We start from the raw sequence: 13,292 nt of genomic DNA on the forward strand, positions 1-13,292 counted from the left end.
CCACTTCTTTCAACTTAGGATTTAACCGTCGTTGGTGATCAACAACCGGTTTCGCGTCTTTCTCCAATTTTATTTTGTGCTGGCAGAGAGTGGGTGAGGGATTCCTGGATTAGGGGGTGTCCGGATGGTCGGACTATACCTTCAGCCGGACTCCTGGACTATGAAGATACAAGATTGAAGACTTCGTCCCGTGTCCGGAAGGGACTTTCCTTGGCGTGGAAGGCAAGCTTGGCGATACGGATATGTAGATATCCTACCATTGTAACCGACTTTGTGTAACCCTAACCCTCTCCGGTGTCTATATAAACCGGAGGGTTTTAGTCCGTAGGACAACATACAGAACAACAATCATACCATAGGCTAGCTTCTACGGTTTAGCCTCTCTGATCTCGGGGTAGATCTACTCTTGTACTACCCATATCATCAATATTAATCAAGCAGGACGTAGGGGTTTTACCTCCATCAAGAGGGCCCAAACCTGTGTAAAACTTCGTGTCCCCTGCCTCCTGTTACCATCTGGCCTAGATGCACAGTTCGGGACCCCCTACCCGAGATCCGCCGGTTTTGACACCGACATTGGTGCTTTCATTGAGAGTTCCTCTGTGTCGTCGCCGTCAGGCTTGATGGCTCCTACGATCATCAATAGCGATGCAGTCCAGGGTGAGACCTTCCTCCCCGGATAGATCTTCGTCTTCGGCGGCTTCGCACTGCAGGCCAATTCACTTGGCCATCTGGAGCAGATCGAAAGCTACGCCCCTGGCCGTCAGGTCAGATTTGGAAGTTTAAACTACACGGCTGAAATCCGCGGGGACTTGATCTTCGACGGATTCGAGCCACTGCCGAGCGCGCCGCACTGTCACGACGAGCATGATCTAGCTCTGCCGCCGAACAGTGCCCTGGAGGCCGTACCCGCATCAGCTTCGACCCTTAATTCGAAGCCAACTGCACCGATAGAGGATGGGAGGTTGGACGCCACCTCAGGGGCTGCGATCCCAATGGCGATCGAGCCGAACACCAGCCCCGCACCCCGCGAGACTCGTGACTCCAAGGAGCTGGACTCCTCTCCGGACTCCGAACCCTCCGCGCCCCTGCCGATTGAATCCGATTGGGCGCCGATCATGGAGTTCACTGCTGCAGACATCTTTCAGCACTCGCCTTTCAGCGATATTCTGAAGACACTGAAGTCTCTCTCTTTATCAGGAGAGCCCTGGCCGGACTACGGTCGGCAAGGTTGGGATACGGATGATGAAGAAATTCAAAGCCCACCCACCATCCACTTTGTAGCCACTGTCGACGATTTAACCGACATGCTCGACTTCGACTCCGAAGACATCGACAGTATGGACGCCGATGAAGGAGACAATGAAGAACCAGCGCCTATTGGGCCCAGGAAAGCCACCTCGTCATATGACATATACATGGTGGACACCCCAAAAGAAGGAGATGGCGATGGAACAGCGGAGGATGACCCCTCCAAGAAACAGCCTAAGCGCCGGCGTCAGCGGCGCCGCTCAAAATCCCGCCAAAAAAAATACGGTGACTCCAGCACGGGAGATAATAATACTCCGGAGAGTGCCGAAGAAAATCCCCTCCAGCAAGATTCAGCATAGGAGGATGGAGAAGCCAGCCCTCACGAGAGAGCGGCAGACAGAGAGGTCGAGGACGATAATTATACGCCTCCCTCCGAAGACGAGGCCAGCCTCGACGACGACGAATTCGTCGTGCCAGAGGATCCCGCCAAACAAGAGCGTTTTCAACGCAGGCTTATGGCCACGGCAAGAAGCCTCAAGAAAAAACAGCAACAGCTTAGAGCTGATCAAGATTTGCTAGTCGACAGATGGACTGAAGTCCTTGCGGCCGAAGAGCATAAACTCGTATGCCCCTCCAAGAGCTACCCAAAGCGCAGGTTGCTACCCCGATTAGAGGAGGAAGCACTTAAACCTACATCACCAGCACTTGATACGGCCGACCGGCCACCTCGTGGCCGCGACAGAGAGGCCTCTCAGCCCTCCACTCAAGCCGCACCCCGTACCAAGGCTGCGCCGGACCTGCAGATATGTTGGAGGACAAGGCAAGGCAAACAAGATCGATCTACGGATCGCATGGGTGCCCCACGACTCAAGACGGTAACCGTCACGCCGAACACAAATCCGGTAGGACATAGTAGACAAAGCTCATTGGAGCTACGTCGTGATATAGCCCAGTACAGAGGCGCCCGCACACCCACTATGCTTCACAGACGAAGTAATGGATCATCAAATCCCCGAGGGTTTCAAACCCGTAAACATCGAATCATATGATGGCATAACAGATCCTGCGGTATGGATCGAGGATTATCTCCTTCATATCCACATGACCCGCGGCGATGATTTCCACGCCATCAAATACCTCCCACTCAAGCTTAAAGGACCAGCTCGGCATTGGCTTAACAGCTTGCCAACAGGATCAATCAGTTGTTGGGAGGACCTGGAAACCGCACTCCTCGACAATTTCCAGGGCACTTATGTGCGACCACCAGACGCCGATGACCTAAGCCACGTAATTCAGCAGCCAGATGAATCGGCCAGGCAATTCTAGACACAGTTCTTAACAAAGAAAAATCAAATAGTCGACTGTCCGAACGCAGAGGCCCTAGCAGCCATCAAGCATAATATCCGTGACGAGTGGCTTGCCGGCACCTTGGACAGGAAAAGCCGAAATCTATGGCAGCACTCACGACACTCATGACCCGCTTTTGCGCAGGAGAAGACAGCTGGCTCGCTCGTAGTAACAATATGACCAAGAACCCTGGTAATTTGGATACCAGGGACAATAGTGGCAGGTCGCGTCACAACAAGCAGAAGCGCCGCATTAACGGCGACAATGCTGAGGATACGGCAGTTAATGCCGGATTCAGAGGCTATAAATCCGGTCAGCGGAAAAAGCCATTCAAAAGAAATCCTAGGGGACCGTCCAGTTTGGACCGAATACTCGACCGCTTGTGCCAGATACATGGCACCCCCGAAAGCTGGCCAATCGGACCAACAGGGATTGTTGGGTGTTCAAGCAGGCAGGCAAGTTAAATGCCAAAAATACCGACAAGGGGCTGCATAGCGATGACGACAAAGAGCCCCGGCCGCCGAACAACAGTGGACAGAAGGGTTTTCCCCCACAAGTGCAGACGGTGAACATGATATACGCAACCCACATCCCCAAGAGGGAGCAGAAGCGCGCGCTAAGGGACATATACGCGATAGAGCCAGCCGCCCCAAAGTTCAACCCATGGTCCTCCTGCCCGATCACCTTTGATCGAAGGGACCATCCCACTAGCACCCGTCATGGTGGATTCGCCGCATTGGTTCTAGACCCAATTATTGACGGATTTCATCTCACTAGAGTCCTTATGGACGGCGGCAGTAGCCTGAACCTGCTTTACCAGGATACAGTGCGTAAAATGGGCATAGATCCCTCGAGGATTAAGCCCACCAAAACGACCTTTAAAGGCGTAATACCAGGTGTAGAGGCCAACTGTACAGGCTCAGTCACACTTGAAGTGGTCTTTGGATCTCCGGATAATTTCTGAAGCGAGGAGTTAACCTTCGACATAGTCCCATTCCGCAATGGCTATCACGCACTGCTTGGACGAACCGCATTCGCCAAGTTCAGTGCGGTACCGCACTACGCATACCTTAAGCTCAAGATGCCAGGCCCTCGAGGAGTAATTACGGTCAATGGAAATACCGAACGCTCCCTCTGAACGGAGGAGCACATGGCGGCCCTTGCAGCGGAAGTACAAAGCAGCATGTCCAGGCAGTTCTCCAGTCCGGCCATTAAACGTCCGGACACCGTCAAGCGCGCCCGGAGTAACCTACAAAAAGACCGCCTGGCACATTCCGAGCAGGCGTAGCAATGCGGCCCCAACCCCAGCCCTCGCAAAAATGCCACGCCAATACTTCGCGTACATAACTACGCTCTAGAAATACCATGGGTACAGGGGGAGGGGCACCATCACGGCACGCCCGAAACACGGCTTAAACCGCACCGGGGGCTACTGATTTTTTAATTTTCTCTTACTTGCAGGACTCCACTCTTCGGAAGGCATGTTCGGCAGTTTAATTGCCGCACAAACGATGCAAGAACTAGGGAAGCAGACAAGCCATCCCGCATTACGGAACTCCCAAGTGGTCTCTATCACGAGCAGTATACCTGTTTCGCATACCATTCCGCAGCCTGCCCCTGGAACGGACATGTTAAATTAGTCCAACCTTTTGCTTATCGCATTATTTGTATCGTTCTGCTTTGATCGCAGCCCTTTTTATAAACAATGCATAGCTTTTGTCTATTTTTGCATTACCTTTTTTTTACAAATATATGTTCCTTGACGACATGTTGCACCCGTACACTTTGGTACGGCCAAAATATGCCAGGGGCTTTAGTACCCCTCAATATAGTGTGAGAAGTCCGAACACTTTAACAAGTGCGGCACCCCGAACTTATAGCATTATATGCATCGGCTCCGAATCATGTCTTGGGTCAATAGTTGGGTTTGCCCGGCTCCTATGTTTTGGTGCCTTACGTTCCACTATATCGGCTAAGGTAGCACTAGGAGAACTACTGCGATTGTGCCCCAGTTGAGCTGGGTCGAGCACCTCAGTAGAGAAAGCTAAAACTGTCTGTCATGATGAAGCGAGAGCCAGTCGCTGTTCGAGAGGTTTTTTGAGTCCCTAAAGACTTATGCCGCTTAGAGCGAGGAGCCGGCTCTGTCCGGCCAAAGGCGTGGATAGCGCCCCGAACTCGGTTTTCCGAATACCAGGGGCTTCGCCAAAATTTAAAATTATAGAATTCTATGGCTAAGTGAGAGTGTTCACGCATTATAGTCCGATTGCCTTGTTTGTTGTGCTGAGCGCCTCCCTGGAAGGACCCAAACATGGGAAAAAGAGCGCTCAAGTTTATCCCCGAACACCCCAGCACTAGCGGCACGGGGGCAGAAGCCGACGACTCGCCATCTCTCAGAATTGATAAACAGACACACATAAGGTAATATTTTAAATTCCAATAGCATTGCTTAGCGCATATGAACAAGTTTTCAGTGCACAGGACAAAATGAGCGAGTTTTACTCAAAAATTACATCCCTGGAACATTCATCCGCCATAAGGCAGGCACCCTTCAGAACATCCTTATAATAATTCTCGGGCTTGCGATGCTCTTTCCCCGGCGGTGGCCCATCCTTCACAAGCTTCTCAGCATCCAGCTTGCCCCAGTGCACCTTAGCACGGGCAAGGGCCCTACGGGCACCTTCAATGCAGATGGAGCGCTTGATGACTTTGAGCCTTCGACAGGCCCCCACCAGCCGCCGCACCAGCCCGAAATAGCTCCCAGGCAGAGCCTCTCCAGGCCACAGCCGAACTATGAGGCCCTTCATGGCCTGTTCGGCCGCCTTGTGGAGCTCGACCAGTTGCTTCAGCTGGTCGCTTAGGGGCACGGGGTGTCCGGCCTCAGCATACTGAGACCAGAACACCTTCTCTGTCGAGCTGCCCTCCTCGGCTAGATAGAATGCGGCAGCATCGGACACGCTACGGGGAAGATCCGCGAAGGATCCTCAAGAACTCCGGATTCGGGTAAGTAACAAGTAACTCACGTTTACATGTTTACTTTGCATAAAGAATGCCTTACCCGCCGCTATCTTTTTCACCGCATCCAAATCCTGGAGGGTCTTCTGGGATTCGGCCTTGGCAGACTTGGCATCTTTAATAGCCACCGCGAGCTCGTACGCTCGCGTCTTTGAGTCAAGCTCCAAACTCTCATGTTTTTCATGAGAGCCTGGAGCTCTTGCTGCACCTTGCCAACCTGGGCCTCATACTTCTCCCGCTCGGTGCGCTCCGTGGCCGCCCTCTTCTCTGCCTCGACTAGCGCTTTCTTAAGGGTCGCCACCTCAGACGTGGCCCCTACAATAACCACAATAATCCTATCATTTTTGCAATTGCACTTTTTATATATATATTTAAACAAGGTATTTCTTACCTTCATTGTCCTCGAGCTACTTCTTGGCACGCCCGAGCTCTTGCTCGGACCGCTCGAGGTTCTGCTTTAGCGTGTCCACTTCCGCAGTCAGTGCGGCGGATGCAAGCAGAGAAGCCTGCATACGCATATTGACTCCTTTTTGTTAGACTCCTGCGAATTTTATTTGATCCTCTATTCGGCTTTTCTTCCCGAACGCCAAACAGAGCATCAGGGGCTACTGTCTATGCGGTAATATTATTTACACATTCTTTACTTACCTCAAAGCCTGTTAAAAGGCTAGTACAAGCTTCAGTTAGTCCGCTCTTGGCGGACTGAACCTTCTGGACCACCGCACTCATAATGGTGCGGTGCTCCTCGTCGATGGAGGCGCCTTTGAGCACCTCCAACAGATTGTCCGACGCCTCCGGTTGCATGGGGGTCACCGGCACGGTGGGCTTGCTCCTCTTGGAAGGAGGTCCCCCGCTGGACTCTGGAACCTTTGAAGGTTCCGGAGCGGTGTCCGGCCTAGAACCGGACTTGGAGCCCTGGGGGGTTTCATCCCCTTTACTCCTGGAGTCCGGGAGGTCACCTTGCGGCGCCTCCAGGACCACCTCCTCCCGGCTTGGAACCTGTTGGGACAACACTTCGGTGTCGTCCGTAGGGCGGGGGGAGGAAGCCGTCAGAAGCGAATGCACATCCGACGAGTCCAGTGAACCGCTCGACGACACGTCGAGCCGGTCTTTGGGTGGGCTGCATAAACATATTCAACATAAGGGAAAGTTGTGCAATAAAGGAATACTATGAATTACTTTGGTATCCAGATACTTACGATTTAGCCAGGGGCTTAGCCCTGAGTGGCCACTCCTCTCCGCCGTCGTCGGCGTCGGTGGAGTAGTCTAGAGGAAGGGTTTTCCCCTTCTTGGACCCTTCGGCCTCCCCAGTTGGGGCGGCCTTCCTTTTCTTCCCTTCACCCGCTGGAGGGGGAGGGGTCTCTTCTTCCTCCTCGTCTTCATGGGAGGAGTGCATCTTGGAGTCATCGGATGAGGGATCCGACACCTCCAGGCGCCGGGCACTCTTTTGAGTCCCCGTGGCCTTCTTCTTGGCCTTCTTCTCCGGCACCACATGGGGTGCCGGAACCAGCAGCTTCGCCAAGCGGGCATCGGCTGGGTCTTCGGGCAAAGGAGTCGGACAGTCGATCTGTCCGGACTTCGCCTTCCAAACCTGTCAAAGGTAAGGGAGCTTAGATCCCGCATAGAGTTAAACTATGAAAAAATACCCTGTAAAAGGTACAAACAACTTACCGCGCTAGCATGCCGCTGCGCGCTGAATCCACGATCCTCGGTAGCGGATGCGGGAGCCTCGGCGCCCTTGAAAAGCACCTTCCAGGCATCTTCGTACGTCGTGTCGAAGAGCCTGCTCAGAGTTCGGTGTTGCGCCGGGTTGAACTCCCACAGATTGAAGGCCCTTTGTTGACACGGGAGGATCAGGCGGATGAGCATAACCTGGACTACGTTGACAAGCTTGAGCTGCTTGTCCACCAGGGTTTGCATGCATGTTTGCAGTCCAGTCACCTCTCCTTTGCTGCCCCACGACAGGCCCGTCTCTTTCCAGGACATGAGCCGCGTTGGGGGTCCGGACCGGAACACGGGGGCTGCGACCCACTCAGGGTCGCGCGGCTCGGTGATGTAAAACCACCCCGATTGCCACCCCTTCAGGGTCTCCACATAGGAGCCCTCGAGCCATAAGACGTTGGGCATCTTGCCCACCATGGCGCCTCTGCACTCCGCCTGGTTGCCGCGCACCACCTTTGGCTTGACGTTGAAAGTCTTGAGCCATAGGCCGAAATGGGGGCGGATACAGAGGAAAGCCTCGCACACGACGATAAACGCCGAGATGTTGAGGACGAAGTTCGGGGCCAGATCATGGAAATCCAGGCCATAGTAGAACATGAGTCCCCGGACGAATGGGTGGATAGGAAAGCCCAGTCCGCGGAGGAAGTGGGGAAGGAACACTACCCTCTCATGGGGCCTTGGGGTGGGGAGGAGCTGCCCCTCTTCGAGAAGCCGGTGCGCGATGTCATTAGAAAAGTATCCGGCCTTCCTCAGTTTTTTGATGTGCCCCTCCGTGACGGAGGAGGCCATCCACTTGCCTCCCGCTCCGGACATGGCTGGAGAAGGTTGAGGTGGGGAGTGCGGACTTGGGCGCCGGAGCTCGAGTGCGCGAGAATGGATAGGCAAAGGAGGAAGAAGGCGTAGGTGATCATTATCCCCTTATATGGGTGGACGCAACTACGTGTCCCCACCAGCCTGGTAAACACGCTTATCTCCAAGCGCCATAATCAATGGCGCGGTTGAGTTACCCACGCCTGTATTGATGAGAATCCTGGAATAAGGGGACACGATCTCTGCTTTAACAAGACGTTCCAAGGAAACCGCCTCGCATGACGCGCTGAGGTGGGATAAAAAAATGATTCGGATAAAGGTTTGGTTGTGGTGTGTCACACTATGGAATACATTAGCAGATTAGATTTGTGTAAATATTATTCTCTCTATGGCAATACGTGGAAACTTATTTTGCAGAGCCGGACACTATCTTTGTGTTCAAAATCTTCTATGAAGTACTTGGAGGAGGAACCCGCCTTGCAATGTCGAAGACAATCTGCGTGCCGGACTCGTCGTCATTGAAGCTTGGTTTAGGGGCTACTGAGGGAGTCCTGGATTAGGGGGTGTCCGGATGACCGGACTAGACCTTCAGCCGGACTCCTGGACTATGAAGATACAAGATTGAAGACTTCATCCCGTGTCCGGAAGGGACATTCCTTGGCGTGGAAGGCAAGCTTGGCGATACGGATATGTAGATCTCCTACCATTGTAACTGACTTTGTGTAACCCTAACCCTCTCCGGTGTCTATATAAACCGGAGGGTTTTAGTCCGTAGGACAACATACAGAACAACAATCATACCATAGGCTAGCTTCTAGGGTTTAGCCTCTTTGATCTCGTGGTAGATCTACTCTTGTACTACCCATATCATCAATATTAATCAAGCAGGACGTAGGGTTTTACCTCCATCAAGAGGGCCCGAACCTGGGTAAAACTTCGTGTCCCCTGCCTCCTGTTACCATCCGGCCTAGATGCACAGTTCGGGACCCCCTACCCGAGATCCGCCGGTTTTGACACCAACAGTGGGACGAATGCCCTTAAGATCATCAAGAGTATATCCAATAGCAGCACGGTGCTTCTTCAGAGTTTTCAATAATTTATTTTCTTCATGCTCTGAAAGGTTAGCACTAATAATAACAGGATATATCTCTTTCTCATCAAGATAAGCATATTTAAGAGTATTAGCTAAAGGTTTAAGCTCAAACACGGGATCACCCTTGGGAGGAGGAGGATCCCCTAGGATTTCAACAGGCAAGTTGTGTTTCAAAATAGGTCCCTGTTTAAAGAATACTTTATCTATTTCCCTTCTTTCATTCATAAACATATCATTTTCATGGTCTAGCAAATATTGCTCTAAAGGATCATTAGGAGGCATGGCAATAGAAGCAAAACCGATAATTTCATCTTTACTAGGCAATTCTTTATTATGGGGTTGTCTACGAAACTTAGCAAAATTAAACTCATGAGACATATCCCCTAAACCAACAGAAACAATATCCTTATTGCAGTCTATCTTAGCATTAATGGTATTCAAGAAGGGTCTACCAAAAATAATGGGACAAAAGTCATCTTGTGGGGAATTGAGAACAAGAAAATCAGCAGGATATTTAACTTTCCCACACAAGACTTCAACATCTCTAACGATTCCAACGAGTGAAATAGTGTCTCTATTGGCAAGCTTAATTGTAACATCAATTTCTTCTAACTCAGTAGGTGCAATATCATTCATAATTTCTTTGTATAAGGAATGAGGTATTGCACTTGCACTAGCACCCATATCACATAAGCCATGATAGCAATGATCTCCTATTTTAACAGAAATAACAGGCATGCCTACAACAGGTCTATGTTTATTTTTAGTATCAGGTCTAGCAATTCTAGCAGCTTCATTACAGAAGTAAATAACATGCCCATCAATATTATTGGTAAAGAGATCTTTAACCATAGCAACACTAGGTTCAACTTTAATTTGCTCAAGGGAGTAGCTATTCTAGTATTGCTCTTATGAACCACAGTTGAAGCTTTAGCGTGATCCTTTATTCTAACAGGGAAAGGTGGTTTCTCAATATAAGCAGTGGGAACAACGGGATCATTATAAGTGATAGTCTTTTCTTCAACTTTAATAGGTGCAACTACTTTTACTTCAATTGGAGGATTATAGTTAAACCACTTCTCCTTAGGGACATCAACATGAGTAGCAAAGGATTCACAGAAAGAAGCTACTATCTCAGAGTCAAGTCCATATTTAGTGCTAAATTCACGGAAAGCATCGGTATCCATAAAAGATTTAAAACAATCAAACTTGGGTGTTATACCTGACTCCTTACCTTCGTCGAGGTCCCAATCTTCAGAGTTGCGTTTAATTCTTTCCAATAAATTACATTTGAATGCAATAGTCTTCATCATAAAAGATCCAGTACAAGAAGTATCGAGCATGGAGCGATTACTGAGGAAAGTCGAGCCTAAATTTTTTGAATAATCATTTCTTTTGAGAGCTCATGATTGGGGCATGAATATAACATTGACTTAAGCCTCCCCAAGCTTGAGCGATGCTTTCTCCTTCGCGAGGCCAAAAATTATATATATAATTGTGATCATGATGAACAAGATGCATAGGATAAAACTTTTGATGAAATTCTAATTTCAATTAGTTGTAGTTCCATGATCCCATATCATCACATAGCCTAAACCATGTCAATGCATCTCCCTTCAAAGATAAAGGGAAGACCTTCTTCTTGATGACATCCTCGGGCATACCTGCAAGCTTAAATAATCCACAAACTTCATCCACATAGATTAGCTGCAAATCGGGATACAATGTTCCATCTCCTGTAAAAGGATTAGCTAGCGGTTTCTCTATCATACTTGAAGGAATTTCAAAGTAAACATTTCCAGTAGGTTGAGGAGCAACTCTTTGCTACTGGTCGTGGTGAAGATACCCCGAACAAGCCCTTCAAAGGATTATGTTCCATAGTAACAAGTGACAGTAAATTTCAGCACACTATATAATCTTTTCCTTACCAAATTCCACCTACCAAAGGCGCTTCACTCCCCGGCAACGGCGCAAGAAAAGAGTCTTTATGACCCACAAGTGTAGGCGGTCTATTGTATCCTTTTCGATAAGTAAGAGTGTCGAACCCAACGAGGAGCAGAAGGAAATGATAAGCGGTTTTCAGCAAGGTATTTTCTGCAAGCACTGGAATTCTCGGTAACAGATAGTTTTGTGATAAGGTAATTGGTAATGGGTAACAAATATTAAAAGTAAATAAGGTGCAGCAAGATGGCCCAATCCTTTTTGTAGCAAAGGACAAGCCTGGACAAACTCTTATATAAAGGAAAGAGCTCCCGAGGACACATGGGAATTATCGTCAAGTTAGTTTTCATCACGTTCATATGATTCGCGTTCAGTACTTTGATAATTTGATATGTGGGTGGACCGGTTCTTGGGTACTGCCCTTCCTTGGACAAGCATCCCACTTATGATTAACCCCTATTGCAAGCATCTGCAACTACAACAGAAGTATTCAGGTAAACCTAACCATAGCATGAAACATATGGATCCAAATCAGCCCCTTACGAAGCAACTCATAAACTAGGGTTTAAGCTTCTGTCACTCTAGCAACCCATCATCTACTTATTACTTCCCAATGCCTTCCCCTAGGCCCAAACAATGGTGAAGTGTCATGTAGTCGACGTTCACATGACACCACTAGAGGAAAGACACCATACATCTCATCAAAATATCGAACGAATACCAAATTCACATGACTACTTATAGCAAGACTTATCCCATGTCCTCAGGAACAAACATAACTACTCACAAATCATATTCATGTTCATAATCTGAGGGGTATTAATATGCATAAAGGATCTGAACATATGATCTTCCACCGAATAAACCAACTAGCATCAACTACAAAGAGTAATCAACACTACTAGCAACCCACACGTACCAATCTGAGGCTTTGAGACAAAGATTGGATACAAGAGATGAACTAGGGTTTGAGATGAGATGGTGCTGGTGAAGATATTGATGGAGATTGACGCCCTCCCAATGAGAGGATTGTTGGTGATGACGATGGTGATGATTTCCCCCTCCCAGAGGGAAGTTTCCCCGGCACAACAGCTCCGCTGGAGCCCTAGATTGGTTCCGCCTCATGACGGCGGAGTTTCGTCCCGAAAGCTTGCTTATGATTTTTTCCTCAACGAAAGACTCCATATAGCCAAAGATGGACATCAGAGGGCCACCAGAGGGCCCATGAGGCAGGGGGCGCGCCCCCCACCCTCGTGGACGGTGGGTGGCCCCCCTCTGGTACTTCTTTCGCCCAATTTTTTTTATATTCTGAAACGTGCTCCCGTGAAGTTTCAAGACTTTTGGAGTTGTGCAGAATAGGTCTCTAATATTTGCTCCTTTTCCAACCCAGAATTCCAGTTGCCGGCATTCTCCCTCTTCATGTAAACCTTGTAAAATAAGAGAGAATAGGCATAAGTATTGTGACATAATGTGTAATAACAGCACATAATGCAATAAATATCAATATAAATGCATGATGCAAAATGAACGTATCACCAAGCTATTGATATGTGCTACTATTTTGCAACACCGTTTAAGTATAGCTATTGTTTTCCTATCTTTTCAGATTCAGGACAATGAAGATGATTTTAGGGGAACTGCACAATATGGACTCATGTTGAGTCATCTCTATTGCCTCATGTGTTTGCTGCAAATGTGTCAGCATCAATTGCAAGATGAGGCAGCTAGCTAGCTGTGGAGTTGCCAGCATGCTCAAAGTGCTCGCAACATTGAGAAGAAACAAGCATGCCCAGGAAATTAATGCGTGCGCAGGGAGGCCCATTGCCCAGAGAAGCATCGATCGATTTTCTTTATTTTCACACCTTCTCACGGCTTTGTATTGGTTATAGTATGGTGAATCATTGGGATGCAGAAACATGCTGAACTTTTGTTCTTCTGAGTGTTAGTATGCATACCGTATCTTCTGAAGCTTAGTTTAATGTGAATGTTGACTAGCCTGTGAACCTTCACAATCTAATAAGTACTCCCTCCGTCCTAAAATACTTGTCCGAGGAATGGATGTATCTAGATGTATTTTAGTTCTAGATACATCCATTTGTATCCATTTCTACGACAA

Source organism: Triticum dicoccoides, chromosome 7A (assembly GCF_002162155.2).
Source record: "Triticum dicoccoides isolate Atlit2015 ecotype Zavitan chromosome 7A, WEW_v2.0, whole genome shotgun sequence".
Lineage (NCBI taxonomy): Eukaryota > Viridiplantae > Streptophyta > Magnoliopsida > Poales > Poaceae > Triticum > Triticum dicoccoides.